General features: G+C 38.5%; 1 protein-coding gene across 4 annotated transcripts in view; it reads right to left on the bottom strand.

Moving 5' to 3' along the window:
* The window catches only part of SNRPD1 (small nuclear ribonucleoprotein D1 polypeptide), a 38,112-nt gene that overhangs the window by 2,206 nt on the left and 15,880 nt on the right, over nucleotides 1–20,026 (bottom strand). Inside the window, exons 5-6 of one of the 4 annotated variants that reach the window (XR_012325345.1) lie at nucleotides 19,705–19,787; nucleotides 502–13,133 (exon numbers count right to left, since the gene is read on the bottom strand). The exons of 1 other annotated variant lie outside the window; for it this stretch is intronic. The gene's annotated coding sequence lies outside the window, so the exon portion shown is untranslated. Of the gene's footprint in view, nucleotides 1–501; nucleotides 19,788–20,026 lie in introns of those variants that run through there. 2 more of the 4 variants (XR_002175428.3, XM_073790580.1) reach the window with 2 other exon arrangements.

Genomic DNA, 20,026 nt, shown 5'->3' with positions numbered 1-20,026 from the left:
TAATTCTTAAATCTGGGCCATGGGTATATGAGACTTATTGCATTATTCTACTTTTGTGCATCAAATTTTCTTACTACTTTTTAAAAATTAAATGCGCACCTTTGAGACCCACTAATGGGTTGCAACGTAGTTCGAAAAACACTGGAATTCTAGAAGTTATTAGAAGTTAAAAGAAAGAAGTCACACTTAGTTGTAATATCTTCTTTACTTATCCGCTTTCCCCCAGCAGACTGTGAGCACAGTGAGGATAGGAAACATATCTTCTTTGCTCTTCATCTTATCCCCTGGGGCCAGCATGGTGTCTGCCTCGTATTAGGTTTATTATTCATTAATGATACCAAATACTTAATAATACTTGAACCTTAGGCCCTGATGGAAGGGTACATCTTACATACAAATCAGAAGTGGGGAGAGGAAGGGTTTTTGCAGTCTCACTCCAAATCAGAATATCCGTTAAAGCAGCATCTGTTTCCCCTGCAGACTTCAGTGTCAAATGAAGTAATGGTAATTAAAAAAAAAAGTCTCACTGTTGCTCTGAACCTAACAAAATGCTGGCCACAAGGTAAACACTCAGCTTCTTAGAACTTAATTTGGAGTCAATGAGGACAATATGCAAGGTCAGGTAATAAAGAACACTTAGGAAATACGCCATTTTAACTCTAGTTCTCACTTAAAAGACAGTCTTTTGGTCCTAACCTTTTCTACAAACAGGCCAACATGTAGAAGCTGGTATTTCTTGTCCTATGATATAATGTTGCTGTCAGTATTGATACCTAATGCAATAAAAATTGCGGTATATAATTGATTTTGTTTTTCTTTTAAAATTTATTTGTAAGCAAAGAGATATTTATATATTCAAGGCCTTGTGATGATAAAAAATGATGTCTTCGCTTTTCTCATATGCACTTTCAAGCTGTGAATTATTCACCTGTGCTATTTATCCCTATTCTGAAACTAAGAGATACTTTTTCTGGCTCTAGCCTTCAACCACCTAAATGTGGGAATTACTTTGAAAAAAGTAAATGGCAAGAATCTGACAAGACTAATTTACCTCACTGAATATCTCTTTTAAATAAAGATAATAACCTGGATCAAATCATAAAGACTTCACTGTCATTTAACACCATGACTCAGTATTAACTTATTACAGGACAACTGTATGTTTGTGCCTTCTATAAAGGGTTGTCTTCCCCCGGAGTTAGATACTGGTACCCAAATCTTGCAAGCAGTACAATAATCATATCTACTCCATCTGTATTTCCAGTTTGCTGTTGATTATATTACCAAGGACTCAGTACCAGCTGGATATGAATAGACAGGCTGTCAGCATATTAACAGATCTGAATAACCCCAAAAGAGCATTATTCTCTTTTAAACTGTCAACTTACTAATTGGTTTCTGCAAATTTTAAATATCCCATTTATCTGCTTTACTCTACTTATGGGCAGACAGTTTCAGATTTTTTTTCTCTATTTTTCCAGGCTCAAAATGGAGCATGCATAGTGCTTAATTCCTGGACTGATTATGTTTTTTTTCTTCTAATGCCATACGGAAGTGTTCCAGTATGGCCTTTGAAACATCTAGGTTTTCTTACCAGAGTTAAAGGGACCCTTTGAAAAATATGATGTAGAATAAACTAGTATGTGTTTTCATAATATATATTCTAGAATGTATGAATAGATATTATAGATGATATATAGATATCAATATATAAAGTAAAAATGCCTAATATTCTCCATATTTACCTAGAGCTCTTTATAGTCATTAATCATAGTTCCTAGTATTTTTAAGATCATTTCTTGGTCCCACATGCTGCAGAGCAGCTGGGCCTGTGCCCCACAACTACTGAGCCTGCGCTCTAGAGCCCACAAGCCACAGCGAAGCCTGTGCGCCTAGAGCCCGTGCTCTGGAATGAGAAGCCACCGCAATGAGAAGCCCATGCACCGCAATGAAGAGTAGTCCCTGCTCGCCACTAGAGAAAGCCCACGCGCAGCAACGAAGACCCAGTGCAGCCAAAAATAAATAAATAAAATAAATTTATTTTAAAAAAAAGATCATTTCTTGGCAAAGAAATTTGGACTTGAATTCAGAGCATCTGAGATTGATTCTTGGCTCTGCTACTAATTCACCATGTGACCTGAAGGAAATCATTTATCCTGTCCAGGGTTTGGTTTCTTCATCTATAAAATGCAGATGGTTAAAAAAAATGCAGATGGTAATATCAATGTTACAGAGGTATTATGAGGATTATAAAGAGATAACATGTAGGTGAAAATGCTTTGTGAACTATTAAATAAAGTGCTATGGAAATGTAATACCTGGCTATGAAAACCAAATTGACAGTGCCCTATACACTGGCTATTATAAACCAAATCAAAATCAAATGACATTTTATTACTAATGTAGGTTTCTCTATCAAAAACACATTGGGTTTAGGGTAGGGGAAAAAATTACCTGTTGATCTGTGTGGTGATGTTAACCTTGATCCCCTGGCTGACGTGATGCCAGCCAGGATTCACCCAGTAAAGTTACTAATTTTCCCTTTGTAATTATGTAATATTCTGGGGTGGGGCACAGGGGGGCTACTTTGAGACAATGCAAATATCCTGTTTCTGTTTAAACTTCTTCCCACTCATTGGTGGATCTTATTTTGCCTGTAGCAAGATACTACTGCGTTCTGATAGTTTTTTTTCTATTTCTTACAATCCTTCTGTTTATAACTGCAATTCTGAAAGACAGTGCTGTCACTTCTCTCCCCGACCCATCCCATTTCTTTGTTTGGTTATTGACATCAGTATGGACTCATGAATATTTGTTTTTTCTTTGGGTTATAATTAAATATCAATACTATCCTTATTTTATTGTTCAAGTTGTTTCAGTTTGGGAGTTCTGGATGGTTTCTATGTCCCTTTGATATATCTTTTTTTTTAAAGTGTGCTGGCACCACCAGACGCGCTAGTCTCATCTTTTATTTTCCCTACTTCAGCCCTGGAATGAGTTAGTTCTCCAAGGAGTCCTGATTCCTTTTATTAAAGAATGGCATTTAAAAACCAAGATCTGGATGATACATATGCTCATTGTTACTGGGGTCCCACTGCTTGCAGCCCTTTTCAATAGAGGTAGGAAAAAATTATATGTAAGTATAATGCATGCACATATGTCTATACTTATCTATATTTATAAATAAACGAGTCCATACTGACACCTCTGACTCCAATTTAGCAACAATGAATTCCCTTTCCTTATTTGTAATTTCTTTTCTCCAAGTGAGAAACCTGGCTGATTGTCTACAATATATTTACTTATTTATTGTACAAATAAAAGTAAAGTCGTTTCAGAATTTCTAACCTACACCCCTGTGAGAAACAAATTTACTAACTTGAGTACTTAACTCCTTTCAGTGTAGTTATGTGACTCATTTGTAATACACTTAGACTATTCATTTGTCAGTATCTGTATTCCACCCTTCTTGCCACATCCTGGTGGGTTTTTAAAACTTACATAAAGTGTATTCTTTATGGTGAACAGGTTTATGGGTTTTAACAAATGCATAAATTGTGCATCCACTAAGCACAGTTCCCTATACAAACTTTCTATCACCCGCCTAAATCCCCTATGATACGCATTAATAGAAACCAATTCTCTCCACCCCCACAGACACTGGCAACCACCGACCTCCTTTCCTCCCTATAGTTTTTTGCCTTTTCCAGAGTGTTATGTAAGTGAAATCATGCAGTATATAAGTCTTATAGGTCTGGCTTCTTTCTCTTAGCAAAATGCATTTAAAATTCATCTAGGGATTTCCCTGGTGGTGCAGTGGTTAAGAATCCACCTGCCAATGCAGGCGACACGGGTTCGACCCCTGGTCTGGGAAGATCCCACATGCCACGGAGCAGCTAAGCCCATGTGCCACAACTACTGAGCCTGTGCTCTAGAGCCCTTGAGCCACAACTACTGAGCCCGCGTGCCTAGAGCCCATGCTCCGCAACAAGAGAAGCCACCGCAGTGAGATGCCCACGCACCGCAACGAAGAGTAGTCCCCACTTGCTGCAACTAGAAAAAGCCTGAATGTAACGAAGACCCAACACAGCCAAAAATAAAAATAAATAAATTAAATAAAATTCATCTATACTGTGTGATTCAGTAGTTCACTCCTTTTAATTTCTGAATAGTAGTCCATCGTAAGGAGGTACCACACTTTGTTCATCCATTTATAACACTTGTTTTACAAACTGGACTGTTTTCAATTCTTGGTGACTATGACTAAAGCTACTATACACATTCACATACAGATTTTTGTGTGAACATAAGTTTTCATTTCTTTTGAGTAGATCCCTAGGAGTGGGATTGCTGGGTAATATGGTAGGTGTATGTTTAACTGTATAAGAAACTGACCAACTATTTTCCAAAGTGGCCGTACCTTGTGCATCCCCACAAGGAATTTATGAGAGTTCCAGTTGCTCCACATCCTCACAGCACTTGGTATTCCTACTTTTTTCTTTTCTTTTCAAATGTTTTACATTTTAATAGGTTTTAAACAGCTAAATATTAAAACTAAATAAGTCAGTTCAAGATATTCAAACTATGTAGATGTGTGCATTTTGCCATTACCTCAAAATGTATCAAAGAAAAATGTGAAATATTAAGAAATATCAGAAACTGAGAGGTAGAGAAAGGTATGAGAATAGGTAACTTAAGATGGTTATTTTTTAAAATTTTTTATTTATTTATTTTTGCGGTACGCGGGCCTCTCACTGTTGTGGCCTCTCCCGTTGTGGAGCACAGGCTCCGGACGCGCAGGCTCAGCGGCCATGGCTCATGGGCCCAGCCGCTCTGCGGCATGTGGGATCTTCCCAGACCGGGGCACGAACCCATGCCCCCTGCATCGGCAGGCGGACTCTCAACCACTGCGCCACCAGGGAAGCCCAAGATGGTTATTTTTATACTTATTTTTTTCATTTTTCTTATTCAACTGCTAGAAAGATTAAATGGTATCTTTGTAATTAAATGATAGGCAGAAGTCACTCTGCATAAAAAGATGAGAAAATTGAGTCTGATTTTGACAACTGATGGATTTAAGTCCCCAAAGAAGTAAAAAGAGAGTGTGATTCAGAGCAAAGATGCAGGATTTGGCCAAAGAAAGAAGGGGAGGGGGCATCTTTTTCATTGTAAAGAGAGACAGAGAGGAAAGAACCAGTAATAGAGCATATTTTTCTCTCTTCCAAAACCTTCTCTACTTCAATAAAGCTAATCCAAGGGTCCTCCTTTCCCTTCCTATTTCTTTAAAAGCTCCCAACCCTCTAAAACTTTTTTATTGCTATGTCCAGTCTCATACTACTCAAGAAGATACAATATTAGCAATCATTCTAATATACATTTATTGAGTTTCAGATTTGTATAGAATATACTAAAATTAGGCTGTGATGGATGCTGAGAACCACAATAATGGTGAAGTCAGAAACATGTACTTTACCATTTTCCAAGGTAGATTTTGATAAATATTATAGCAGATATACAAAGTGCTTTGGGGATATAGGAGAAAATATAATTATCACAGGGGTAAGGATTAAGAGGGGCTTCACAGAGAAGGTAATTTTTAAAGGAGATGTTAAAGGAATGATAATACTTTTTGATGTGTACAGATGGAAGCAAAGGATTCCTAAAGGAATGTATAAAATAAGTTACAGAAAAGATAGAGAAAGCAAATTAAAGACAACGCCATTTAAATCATTTTATTCTCCCAGCTGTTGCAATTAAATAACTGTTCATCCAGCTTGACTTTTGGAGAAGGGATGTTTCAGTCTCAACCTCATGTCTCAGTGACCTCTGAGCAACTTCCTACAGTTTCTTTGTACAAAGAAGAAGGGTGGTATAAATGAAATTCTAGCTCCTCAGAGTAACAGGGGAGGATGTATACTTTTGGAGAACCCTGAGCACAGGATTTAGCAAATCTCTCTAGAGGCAGAAATTCATTCGTTGTCTTGTCTCATTAGTTCCCTATCTGTCCTTCCTCTTAGTCAACTGCTAAAAACAAAAACCCTAAAAAGGTGGATATCAGACACAAAACAAACATAACCAGAGCAAATTTTAAATGCCAATTGAAAATTAATGCGTATCCCTTCCCACTTTTTTTTCCCACTTTTAATTTTAAGCCATGTAAGCAGAAAGACAAAAAATAGTTGTAGGCATGAGTTGATATTGTAGTTATGTTTACTGTACTAATAGTTAACTGTTCCATTGGCTATCTGCAGTCATGGTTTGCATCAGCACTATTACTGGAGAAAACCAATCACCAGGAAGTTATAGCAGAGCAAAAGCATTCTTTAATTCATAAATGCATAAATATATTTTTTAGGTTTATTATGTTACAAATCATGTCTTTAGCCCAAATTAAACAGAATATTTGGAACCTATGCATTTGCTTGAATCAAAGGCAAACCACTGAACAAAAGGGAGTTAGGTCTTGACTGAAATGTTAGAATATTTTGCAGTTATCTATTTTAAGCCACCTACAAGCCATCTGGCAAAAGGAGCTGAAAAGCCTAGCTTTTAGAAAGCCCCTTCCCTATCCCCAAATCTTAAGCTGAAAGCATTATGAAGTGATGTTAAATAATTTACAATTTTAATTAATATTTAGGTTTTTTTTTTCCTTCTACAGACTTTCCAGTCCATTTCTCCTTAACTCTATTTAAGGCATGGCTCTTGTGAGAGAATCCAACTGCTTATTTAAATCCCAGTTCTACAGACAAAAACAACAGTGCCTACCTATTGTATATGTCACTAATTGGGAAATTTTTCCATGTTTCACTGTTTGGGAATGGGGTAGAGACCATTGGGAGGTGAACTATTATGGTTCTAAAGTTCCTGCCTCCATCCCCAAAATCCTCCAAAGAAATCTCAGAGTAAGTGACTTACAGCCTTACTCTGGTTAGCAGATATTTGGTCCTGTCTGAAACATCCATAAGACATTTGGTCCAAACCAAAAGGTCCTTGAAATCTGCTCCTGTTCAAAAGGTCTATGAGCAGATTTCGTCTATGACCAATGGTTTTGGACAAGACCAAATATCAGCACCTTTTGGCATGGACCAAATATCTTACAGATGTTTTGGACAGGACCAAATGTCCTGCAAAGCCTACCCCAAGAGTAAAAAGGTTAAAATTCTGTTCAGAATCCAAAATAGCTCACTCAATGGTGAGAGCTGGGTGGAACAGCCATAACATTCACCAGCCATTTTCAGGAGCTGGTTGTTTTGGAGTGGGGTCACATGATTCTACAATTCCTAAAAGATCTCAATCATGGCCAAATATGCAGAAAAACGGGCCATCAATTAATTACTGGACTCAATCTATTAGAATTGCATATTATTTGTTTCTGAATAGTATAATAGTGTTGAAAACAAATCCCAAAATTGGAATGGGAAGCCAGATAGAAGATCTGCCCCTTTTAACTTATGAGCTGTGAGACCTAGGAAAAGACATTTAACCCCTCTGAAGTTTAGTTTTGTCATCTAAAAATGTGCAGAATATGCCATGCTATCACTGAATTGTTATGAGCATCAAATTTAAATCAAATACACGAAAATGTTTATTAACCAGAAAATTAAAGATTGCTAAAATGTAAGATATTATTAGGTGCCATTACTATAGCTTAAGTACTAATACTCCAAAAATTAATATTTATTAGCCATGCTTTCTGAGGGCCAGTTAAAGAAAGGAATTTATAGTAACTACTTTTTGTTTTGGCCATAATGTGCAGCTTGTGGGATCTCAGGTCCCTGACCAGGAATTGAACCCTGGCCATGGCAGTGGAAGTGCCAAGTCCTAACCACTGGACCACCAGGGAATTCCCTAAGACTCCCCTTTTCAATCACTGTGTTACATTGCTTAAGAAGCTGTGAAGAACACAGCAATGCAAAAGAATGTGAATGTCACCTATGAAAAATTACAGACAAAAAATTAAACTTGAAGCAGGTGAACTTCAATCAAACTTCCAGTTTCCCGGAAATTCAGGGGACAAAGAAACATACTAAAAGACCAAATGGGGTGCAATTTGCAAAAGGAAGAGGTCAGGAAACTTTACAAATTCCAAGGAAAAAACCAAAATGGAGTAAGAAAACAAATCAACTGCAAAAATATCATTTATAAGACTTTTTTTTTTTTTGGTCACGCCACACAGCTTGTGGGACCTTAGTTCCCCAACCAGAGATCAAACCTGCACCCTTGGCGGTGAAAGCGCGGAGTCCTAACCACTGGACCACCACAGAATTCCCTATAATTTCAGAAATTTGAACACTGCCTGGATATTTGACAGTACTGTTATGCATGAGAATGATACTGTGGTTATATTTTTAAAAACAGCCCTGAAACATTTATAGATGAAATATCTCAGATCTGCTTGAAAATAATCCAGCGGGTCATGGTGTGGGGTAAGGGTGGGGAGATGGGTGGCAGTACAGATGAAACAAGTTTCACAGTAAGTTGACAATTGTTGAAGGTGGGTAGTAACTATATGGGAGTTCAATGTACCATTCTATTTTGCATATGTTTGAAAGGTCAAACAGAATGAAAGTGGCATACAATTCCACTAGGGCATACTTATTCTAAGATGAATATAATCAATCACCATCTACCAAACCACTTCAAAATCCTACTGAGTAATCAGTACAGCATATTCACTGCAAACTATTAATCAAGTAGATACTGAACACACGTCTGGTTTTTACAGGTGCCTCACTCCTTAATGCAATGGGGGGGGATGCACTGTCACAACCAACTTGCTCTGCTATAAACTCATATGCTGTTTGTCACATATATTGTATAAAGACTTGCCAAATCCCATTTTAAACCTCTTATAATGTGTAGAATTGTTACCTTGATGATTCTTCCAGTCCTTACCAAGTTAGCTGAACAAATCAGGAGTATTATTGTAGCACAGGGGCTAAGTGGTCTCTTCCATTAGAAACTCTATCCCTTAGGAATGACATTTGGCAACAGATAATAGAAAAAGCAACTTACTATGGTTTATTCTAAAGGGATATTTTTTTTCTTGCAGAAAAAGTTCAGAGGAAGACAGTTGCTGGCATTGGTTTAACACCTTAAGAATGTCAGAGTAGGGAGTTGCCTGGTGGCGCAGTGGTTAAAAATCTGCCTGCCAATGCAGGGGACGCGGGTTCAATCCCTGGTCTGGAAACATCCCACGTGCCACGGAGCAACTAAGCCCGTGTGCTCAACTACTGAGCCTGCACTTTAGAGCTCGTGAGCCACAACTACTGAGCCTGTGTGCCACAACTACTGAAGCCCATGCGCCTAGAGCCCATACTCCGAAAGAAGAGTATCCCCTGCCCGCTGCAACTAGAGAAAGCCAGCGTGCAGCAACAAAGACCCAACGCAGCCAAACATAAATAAATTAAAAAAGAAAAAATGTCAGGGTCTAGGTCTCTAATGGACTTTTCCTCATTGTAAAAACAGCGGCTACAGCTCCAGTTATCCCATCTGTGTTCCAGGGAAGAAGGTGGGAGGGATAAAGAATAAAAGACCCCAAGTCAGATGAGTCTGTTCCTTTTTATCTGAAAATAGTAGCTTTTCCAGAATCCCTCTAAGAGATTTCCATTTATATATCATTAATCAGAACTAGGTCAAAGGGTTCCTGATAAGCACAGTGGGAAAATAAAGCTTTTAAAAGCTTACACATTTCTAGCCCCCCCCCAAACTAGGTTCTCTTGGTAAGAGCAGAGAATAGATATTGGGTTGGTGACTAACCATGTATGCTTACCAAACCCATTTAAACAGCGGTCTCCAATATTTCAGATGTTTTATTTTCTGGCTCATGGTTGACCTCAATCCATCTTTAAATAAAGGAGGGATAGACAGACAGGTAGATGTATGTATACATGTATGCCACAAATATGCATCAGGAATTTGTGACCAAACTCATTAGGATCCTATTTGTACCCTTATTGTGAGGTTTTGGGGTTTCAAAAGTGCCAATTAACCTCATCTCTGGGTTTTGAATGAAATTGATAAGACAGGTGGGGTCAGATTACCTGCTTTATTAGTGGTAAAGCTAGATTAAAGAACATAACTTAGGTTGGAAGATAAAATGATTCTTCCCCCAAGGCACACTTTAGTACAAGTTTATGGGAGTAACTGGATACACAGAGCACTCTTAGTCTGTGGAACACACACAGAGGAGGAAGCCAGAGTGGAGGACCTCCATACCTGCCTTTTACAGGATGCCCCTGGGGAATGTCAACAAAATACAGACTCCCTTGGGGATGAGGTAAACAAAATGACCAAGCCTCTTCCACCCGCAACATTTTACGGACTCTGTTCTAGTTTATGTGCTCAGGCAGGAATATGGAGAGAGGAAGAGACATGTCACCCCTATATGAGAGATAATTTTTAGGTTTTCATTTTCCTGGATATTCCCTGAGAGCTGTCATTTTATGAGAACATTTAGTAAAGGTTGGAAGCCTATTATAAAAGTATGATTAGGAAACTCAAGTACATTATTTCTTACTGAAAGATAATCCACAATAAATCTGAAGTAAGTAATAGTCCAAAAAAGCCTTGGTTTAAATAAACATGCTTCTTATCGAAGTACAACATGTTCTTAGCAGAATATTTGGTTTTTCTAAGTTGGGTGCCAACAAAAACATATACACATGGACTATCAATGTCACACCAAAAAAAGTGTAAATATACACAGAAGACACACTCTGACAGGGAAGACTGCAGTTCAGTGAGTGGGAGAAAAACTAGATTAGAGGTGAAGGTGACTAGTTGTAAGGAGTAAATACGAAAGAGGGAAGGAGATGATTAAGACGGATGTAAAGCACTGCTCTTGTGATGGTTAATTTTACGTGTCAACTTGATTGGGTTACAGTGCCCAAATATTTGGTTTAACATTTGGGTGTGTCTGGGTGTGTCTGTGAAGATGTTTCTGGATGAGATTAGCATCTGAGTTGGTAGACTGAGTAAAGCACATTGCCCTGCCCAGTTTGGGTGGGCATCATCCAATCTGTTGAGGGCCTGAACAGAAAAAAGCAGAGGAAGACAGTTTGCTCTGTGTGCCAGACTGATTGATCTGGACACTGGTCTTCTGCCCTCAGACTGGAACTTACACCATCAGCTCCCCCAGTTCTCAGGACTTGGACTTACACCATTGATTCTCAGGTCTTCAGGCTGAGACTGGAACTTTCTTGGGTCTCCAGCGTGCAGAGGGCTGACTGCCTCTGGTCTTCTGAGGCTTTATAATTGTGTGAGCCAATTCATTATAATAATTCTTTGTATATGTAAATATCTTTTAGTGGTCCTGTTTCTTTAGAGAACACTGACTAATACAGTTCCCCAAGAAAGTTTATTGGTTTCCTTTCACTTACCAGTACATTAAGATGCATATTAGCCAAATCCCTTAGATGATGTACACTATTTCCAGCAAGGAGAAACAAAAAGCAATTCTCAAAAGCTTTATATATGCACAGTTAAGGGAAAATACCCAATAAAAACAAATGCCAGGGGTTTCCCTGGTGGTGCAGTGGTTGAGAGTCCGCCTGCCGATGCAGGGGACACGGGTTCGTGACCCGGTCCGGGAAGATCCCACATGCCACGGAGCGGCTGGGCCCATGAGCCATGGCCGCTGAGCCTGTGCGTCCGGAGCCTGTCTCCTCAACCGGAGAGGCCACAACAGTGAGAGGCCCGCATACCGCAAAACAAACAAACAAACAAAAAAAACAAATGCCAGGCCCCAGGCTCAAATCTTAAAACTGCAGAATGGAACACAGATTCAGACTGCATAAGCTGTAGGTCAGTCTGTGATTTAGAGGCTCTTAACTGGGCAAAAAGTAGCAGCTGAGTGAACATTAACCTGTCCATGGATCAAAACACAAAGAAAACTGACGCTCCAGTCTTGGAAATTCTTGTCACTTACCTTTCCATATTTTATTTTGGCTTCTAGAATGAAATTATTCCTTGTTGTGGAAATGCTGACTTTTTCAGATGCATCAAATCAACTGGAGAGGTTCCTGAGAGTGAAAGGCTCAGAGATACCTCTGTCCTCAAATGGCCAGTTCTGCCACCATGAAGGGAGGGGAGTTCCCTGGTGGCCTAGTGGTTAGGATTCCGGGCTTTCACTGCCATGGCCTGGGTTTAGTACCTCGTCCGGGAACTGAGAGCCCGCAAGTTGTGAGGTGAGGTGAGGCCAAAAAAATAAAATAAAATAAAAAATTAAATTAAATTAAAAAGAAAAAAAAAAGACAGGACGATCTGGGTCTAAGCTGCCTGGCAATTCCCATTGTCCAGGACCTACTTCTCCTCTGCAGCCAGTAGACAAAGGCAATTATTATGAGATCATGGCAGTGATTTTAGCATAAGAGCTGATTGGGAGGTTATGTTTTTGGAAGCAAATAGCTTGTTGGAATGCTGTTCTAGTCATCAAGCTATTAAGATGGCTTCTCACCTCCTCTCCCAGGGACAGGCTGATCTAGTGTGGTATGTTCTTACTAGTAGTCCTAGGGGAAACATAGGTAAAAATCTAATTGATGGGACTTCCCTGGTGGCACAGTGGATAGGACTCCACACTCCCAGTGCAGGGGGCCCAGGTTCTATCACTTGTCAGGGAACTGAATCCCACATGCATGCCGCAACTGGGAGTTCACATGCCACAACTAAGGAGCCCATGTGCCGCAACTAAGGAGGCTGCCTGCCACAACTAAGACCCCACGCAACCAAATATATAAATTAAAAAAAAAATCTAATTGACAATTCACTTTCCTGAGCCTCACTTTATACAGGTGGAAATGCCGTCTCGGTTATAGTGATTTTAATATGTCAGTTTTAAATGTAGCAATACTCTTGGAGAAAAAAAATTGCCATTCAAACTCAGAATGTACAGTGTTTACTTTGGCACAACATGGATATCGCATCTCCTATCATTATGGCAACACAGGACATGAGTAACAACATCCAAATGTTGGATAATAATTAACTGTTGGTAAAGATGTGGAAATTGGAACCCTTATACCTTTTATACGTTGTTGGTGGGAATGCCAAACGGTATAGTCACTTTGGAAAACAGTCTAGCAGTTCCTCAAAGTGTTAAACATAGTTACCAACATGATCCAGTAGTTCCATTCCTAGGTATGTACACAAGAGAATTAAAAACATATGTTTATCGAAACTTGTACAGAAATGTTCATAGCAGTATTACTCACAATAGCCCAAAATGGAAATAACCCAAATGTCCATCAACCGATAAATGGATAAATAGAAAGTGGTATATCCATACCATGGGATATTATTCAGCAATAAAATGATCGAGGTACTGACACATGCTACAACTTGGATGGACCTTGAAAACACTGTGTCAAGTCAGTCAGTTTCAAAGGATCACACATTATGATTCCATTTATATGAAATATCTAGACAAGGCAAATTTATAGACAGAAAGTAGATTAGTGGTTGGCTAGGGTTATAGGGGAACAGGGGCAGACTGGAGGTTGATGCCTAAGGGGGATGGGATATCTTTTTTGCAGTAATGAAACCTAAAATTGATTGTGGTGATGGATGCAGAACTCTGTAAATATACTAACAGCCACTGAACTGAACACTTTAAATGGGTAAATTGTATGATATGTAAATTACATCTCAATAAAGCTGGGTTATTTTAATCCAAATGTCAGTAAAAATTCAAGCATATTCGAAGACTTAAAAATGAAATTTCAGAAAAAATAAGGTTTAAAATCTGGAGAAAGTTACAATAAAGTTACTTAGAATTAGCTATTCTAGTATATTAACTTGAACTATAAAATATCTTCCAACAGTGTCATAGATATAATTCTCTATACCAAGTCAACTAATTCAGTTATCTATTACAAGTTATCTCAAGGTATTCACTAGAAAGAAGTACTATTTAAAGGTCTACATCCTATGGGTCTTTATTGTCATTCTCTCATGTATCCTCAGTGTCTATTCTCAAATAGCCAGTTTCCCCACATTCTTCAGGGATGTGGCTTTCAATATTTAACAAAAAAAAAACCATATTCAAAACAATTTCCAAATACTATATAGGAAAACTCTGTTGTCATTCTGTGCTTCAACAGACATGTTAACATAGACCTTGGTACACTTACAACTTTACTAAAGTGAAAGGTATGACCACAGGCTTCTCTGTTGCTGAAACAGGCAGCAAGAGGTAGCAAGGTGTGTAAACTGTAGAGGCATTACGAGGATGAGAATATAGGTGGTCCCTGGACAGCTGACCTCGAGGAAATTTGGTCCAGAAGTCAAGAACTGAGAGCTGGTGAGAAAGATCTTGTGAACCACTTAGAGTTATTGGTTTCCATTCCCATCACTCTAACTCCCAGGACCTGCATCAACAAACTCCCAAATCTACCTCCAATTCTGCAGCTTCATCCTGTCAGGACCATATCAAAAGAGGCCTAATTTACCAATCCAGATATAAACAATGAGGTGGTTATACTTCAAGCCAGAACAGAGAGAAAAGAGCTGAAGAGAGTAGGGAGATGTTCAGGGTGTGTAATACCAGTGTAAAAGGGCAGTTTGTCAAAATTTCAGAAATGTTGTGAGCTGTTTAACAGCATGGCAATGGTTAAATTTCCAAGGTAGGAAGTCAGCAAATGCCACAAATTGTTAAACATTTACCAATACATCACAGGCTGACAGTGGATGGGCATCTGAAATTTTCTTAACAAGCTTTAACTTTTATCACTCAAACATAATTATAGCAAATGTCCACCTCTTGTGCCCAAAATCATCAATGTCATTTTCAGAGACAGTGTAGCTGAATAACATTTATTTTTCTTTAGCCAAATTTTCAAGCAGTTAAAAAAATTATATAATATTTTATATTAAAAAATGCACAGAAATAGTAACCTGAACGATATGAAATCAATGTTTTTGTAGGTCAAGACAATCAAACATCAGCAATTTCATATGGTTCAACCTAAGTATACCCATCTGCCAGCTTGAGAAACAGAACATCACCCAGTTAAAATTCATGCATCCCCATCTGCTATCACACTCCCCTCCTTCTTTCCATCCCTCAGAAGTGACTGCTCTCCTGAATTTATCATTCTTACACACATCTCTAAACTTTAGCCACGTCAGCATCCCTAAATACAGTTTACATCTTCCTTATTTACATAGCATTTACATAGAATAACATGTATTCTGCTACTTAAATTATTTGCTCAATATTGTCTGGCTCATCCATGTTGACACATGCAGCTCTAGTTCATTTTCAGTGATGTAGTTTACTATATACGTAAACAATTTACTCTTTTCCTGTTGGACATTTAGTTAGGATTTACTTATTTATTTTTTACTATTATAAAAATATTGCCTATAGCTGCTTTGAGCAGAGTTGAATAGTTGAGACAGAGACCATATGGCCCATAAAGCCTACAACATTTACTACCTGGTCCTCTACAGAAAAAGTTTGGTGACTCCAGGTTTATCCTTTAGGTGATTTAACCATTCCTCTAATTTTCGACATACAGGGTTGTTTTCCTTTTTAATTAAGAAATATAATGAGCATTCTGTCAATGTTTTTCTCTTGGACTCTCAAATGGAATCCTGCATCAAAGTACAGAAAAAAATTTAAGACTTCTGACATATCTTAACCTGCTTAAAGTTTTTCAATTTAGATTCCTATTAACCTACTCCAAATGGTCTTCTACCTTCATAGCAATAAGCACTATTAAAAAATTACTTGAGGGCTTCCCTGGTGGCGCAGTGGTTGAGAGTCCGCCTGCCTATGCAGGGGACACGGGTTCGTGCCCTGGTCCGGGAAGATCTCACATGCCGCGGAGCGGCTGGGCCCGTGAGCCATGGCCGCTGAGCCTGCGCGTCCGGAGCCTGTGCTCCGCAACGGGAGAGGCCACAAAAGTGAGAGGTCCGCGTACCGCAAAAAACAAAAACAAAAACAAAATTACTTGATAAACCAAAAATGAAATCTGGCTGAAAACTGCATGAGTATCAAGATAATTTCCTTTGGTTTCAGTATTTTACAATGTTTGGTATCTAGGAAGGTTAAGTTCTCCCACACCTTTCTAATTCCTTTCTAGAAAGATAATGAATCTCCTACAGCCTATTCCTTCTTCAGGATGAACATTGGAACCAATTTACCAGTTAAAAACACAGGGTTCTTAGAGACTTGCATCTAAATTCTAGCTCTGCTGCTTACTAACTGGGACTTTAGGCAGCTATATAACCTCTCTGGGCACAAGTTTTCTTTCTGCTACAGAGCTGTTCGGAGGGTTAAAAGAAATAACATGTAGGGGACTTCCCTGGTGGTCCAGTGGTAAAGAATCCACCTTCCAATGCAGGGGACGTGGGTTCAATCCCTGGGTTCCCACATACCACAGGGCAGCTAAGCCTGTGCACTGCAACTACTGAGCTCGCACAGCTTCAACTAGAGAGCTTGCATGCCACAAACTACAGAGCCCACGTGCCCTGGAGCCTGCGCGCCACAACTAGAGAAAACCCGCATGCCACAACTAGAGAGAAGTCCGAGCACCGCAACAAAGAGCCCACGCGCCGCAACAAAAGATCCCGCATGCCTCAATGAAAATCCCATGTACTGCAACTAAGACCCGATGCAGCCAAAAAATTAAAAAATAAATAAAATTTTTTTAAAAGGTAAATTATTAAAAAAAAAGAAATAACATGTAAAGGGCTTATTAGCACAGAACCTGGCAGAGTTAGTACCCAAATATTTGTCAAATGGGAGGAACAGTTATTGTCCATTAAAAAAATCCTTTTGGCAATTTCATTAAATCTATAAATTAATCAGAAAAACTGGGCACAGAATAAGCATTAGGTACATATTAGTTGACATACTGCCAGTAAAGAAGTTACTTAAAAATTCACCAAGATAATTGCACTAAACCTATAAATTGGAGAGAATTTCTATCTTTACACTGGTCAGTCTTCCCACACTGGAATATGGTACTATTTTTTATTTTATGGCTCAGGAATTTTTAAAAAGCTAGAACTGATTTTTGCCACTGTTCCAGAAGCACTCAAAGAGGAGAAAATTACAAAGTTCTAGGAAACATGGAAAATCTTTACTCTCCTTGCAGATTCACAATGCATATTATCATTTAAAGACAAAGCAGAGTATGGCTCTACTTGAGAGGCATATGAATCACCATAATTTCTGTAGTTCACCAAATCTAAGACATCAATTTTTGGATGCACTTGTTATTGTATGTACTACTAACAAAGAAAAAAGCTTGATGATTTAAGTTTGATACCAAATCTAAATTTATACCATTTAAGATGCATCTCAATTTCAGAGATATTAAAATATATTTTAAAAATCCATCTTAGAATAGGTGAAATTGTTAGAATTCAAATAGTGGGATAAGATATCCCTCACTATAGTAACAAAATACACAAAATACTTCGGAATAATCTTACCAAAATATGTTAAGTATGGTCAATCATCATTAATCATTCTGTACTGGGGAAGTCATTTCCTTGCTAAAATTTATTTGTAACTCCAAAATCAGTACTATTGGTGCTTCCATGGTCATGCATGGACCATGCATGCTTTAGAGCAGCAAAAAAATGTTACCTGATGTGCCACCTGGTTGTTCTAGGCTGAGGCTGAATAAAGCGACAGTGCCTTTTGTTTCAGGTCTCATACGGTAGACAAACATCCTTCATGGTCAATTTAGTGCCACAGTTTTTTGGTACTTTTGTGCTTTTGGGTGGTGAGTTTGTTGTTTAAAATGGCCCCCAAGCATAGTGCTATCTAGTATCCATAAAGCAAGAAGGCTGTGATGTGGCATTTGGAAAAAATACATGTCTTAGAAAAACTCTGTTCAGGCATACATTACAGTGCTGTTGATTGTGAATTCAAATGAAACAATAGGTACTAAATAAGGTGTTTTTAAACAGAAAACACACATAAAACGAGGTTATGCATTGATGAGCTGATGAAAATGCCATGACCAGAGACTCATACACAGAGAACCTGTGTTCCTCCTAGGAGCAATGGTTCACTATTCACTAATTCAGGGTTCACAGCAACTTTATAGAACCTAACTATCATCAATAACAAGAATCTACTGCATTTGACATCTAGTGCTTTTGCTATTATTCTTTTGTAAACTGAATCTCATATTATATACTGACCTTACTCAAAATATAGGAAATACACAGAACTTTAAAACTGGTTCAGATAAATGGAATACTACCATGTTCCTGCAGAGAAAACAGTAATACTGCAAAATTTCTCTTCCTTCTCAAAAGTATACCTCTTATTTTGTGGATTCACAAGAATTTTCACATTAAAGACCAATATCAGATATATTCTTTTGTTGTTTTAATTGGAATGTCTCTAGAAATGTCTGCTGTTGGTTTAAGATAGAAAATTCTTCCTTAACATGATGAGGAAAGTCCATTTTAGGTTTTCAGGAATGAGTGTTGTGTTATTAAATGTTATTCTGATATCTATTATAGAAGATTGTGTATTTTGACTGCTGAACATAATACATTTCAAAATACTAAGCCATCCTTGCTTAACCAACCTACTTATAGTAGATTAAAACATGTTGTGAAATACAATTTCTCTATTATTTCACTTACAGTTTTCTGTTTAAACTCACAATAAATTTCTTTAAACAAATTTCACAAATAAAATCTTAAGCTTTAAAAGATATCAGACTGGGAATTCCCTGGCGGCCCAGTGGTTAGGACTTCGTGCTTTCACTGCTGAGGGCCTGGGTTCGATCCCAGGGTTGGGGAACTAAGATCCCACAAGCTGAGTGGCACAGCCAGAAACAAAAACAAAAACAACCCAAAAAACATAAAAACAGAAGGCATTACTACTGCTTCTTATAAAAACACACACCTGGTGAAGCCTCCCCTGCAAAACCAGAGGGAACAAGACAATAAGGAAAGTTCTGCTGTCCAACTGGCCAGCTTCACTGCAAACCCAATTACTTCAAACAGGAAGAGACGTGGCCCTACATCTGGACATGAAGGCGATGCCTACTTTGCTATCCAGCAAGAAGAAAACATCTCTTTTCCCAAGGGCAGCCCAGCCAATCAGAAACTGTAGTCACCCAAGCAATGAGAAGCCTCTTCCTGCAAAGGACTCTGCTTATTATTGCCCCTCCCAAGGTCCCCACCCACACGCAAAGCAAGCTCCCCTTCCTGGTTCTCTGGATTTGCCTATGGCCTGTCATAGTTTGTATATGCCAAATTGCAATTCTTCTGGCTATTCTCAAATAAATTCACTTTTGCTGATAAAATGACTGCCTATTATTAAAGCTGACAAACTCAATCTAGTACCCACTAGGGTTTAGCCTTACATTTAAACAGTGTTACTAGACTGGTTTCACACTACAAACTTCTAGACGTTAAAATTCACAAAGTAAGACACAGTCAGGGGACTCCCCTGGCGGTCCAGTGGTTAGGACTCTGAGCCCCCACTGCAGAGGGCACAGGTTCCACCCGTTGTCTGAGAACTAAGACCCCGAGGCACGCTTAAAAATCCTTTGTTATTGGCATTCGACTTAAAATCAACATGAGCCTCCACAGCTTTTAAAACAGACAAGATAATACAAAGTATTCCTTATCAGAGTATTCACAATTTGCAATTACGTATCAATGTATATCTAACTCTGTTTCCCTTTTAGCCTATAAGCTCCAGGAGGGCAGGAGTCAACTTACATTTGTTTACTCACTACTTGTGCTTTTCTGTTTGTCCCCTTCAAATCTCTCCACCTTGATGCATCACTGTGTTCCCTTGCCTTCTGCTTGCATTCAATTAATAGGAGCACCAACAAAGGATGGAAAAGAATGAGATACACATATACACATACCACACACAAATGCTCTTGCCATCTCAATTACATTAACTTCCCTACAAGGCCTAAACTTCCTTTTTTGAAAACAGTCTTTGCAGAACATTCCCTTCTCATTAAACAAACCCCCATACATGATTAAATGAAAACACAGATCTAGTTCAATCCTCAGTTAGGTTAGCTTCCTT

The sequence above is a fragment of the Tursiops truncatus genome, chromosome 13 (genome assembly GCF_011762595.2).
Source record: "Tursiops truncatus isolate mTurTru1 chromosome 13, mTurTru1.mat.Y, whole genome shotgun sequence".
NCBI classification, from domain to species: domain Eukaryota; kingdom Metazoa; phylum Chordata; class Mammalia; order Artiodactyla; family Delphinidae; genus Tursiops; species Tursiops truncatus.
The sequence above is the reverse complement of the archived record's forward strand: the minus strand, read 5'-3'. Positions and strand labels throughout refer to the sequence as shown.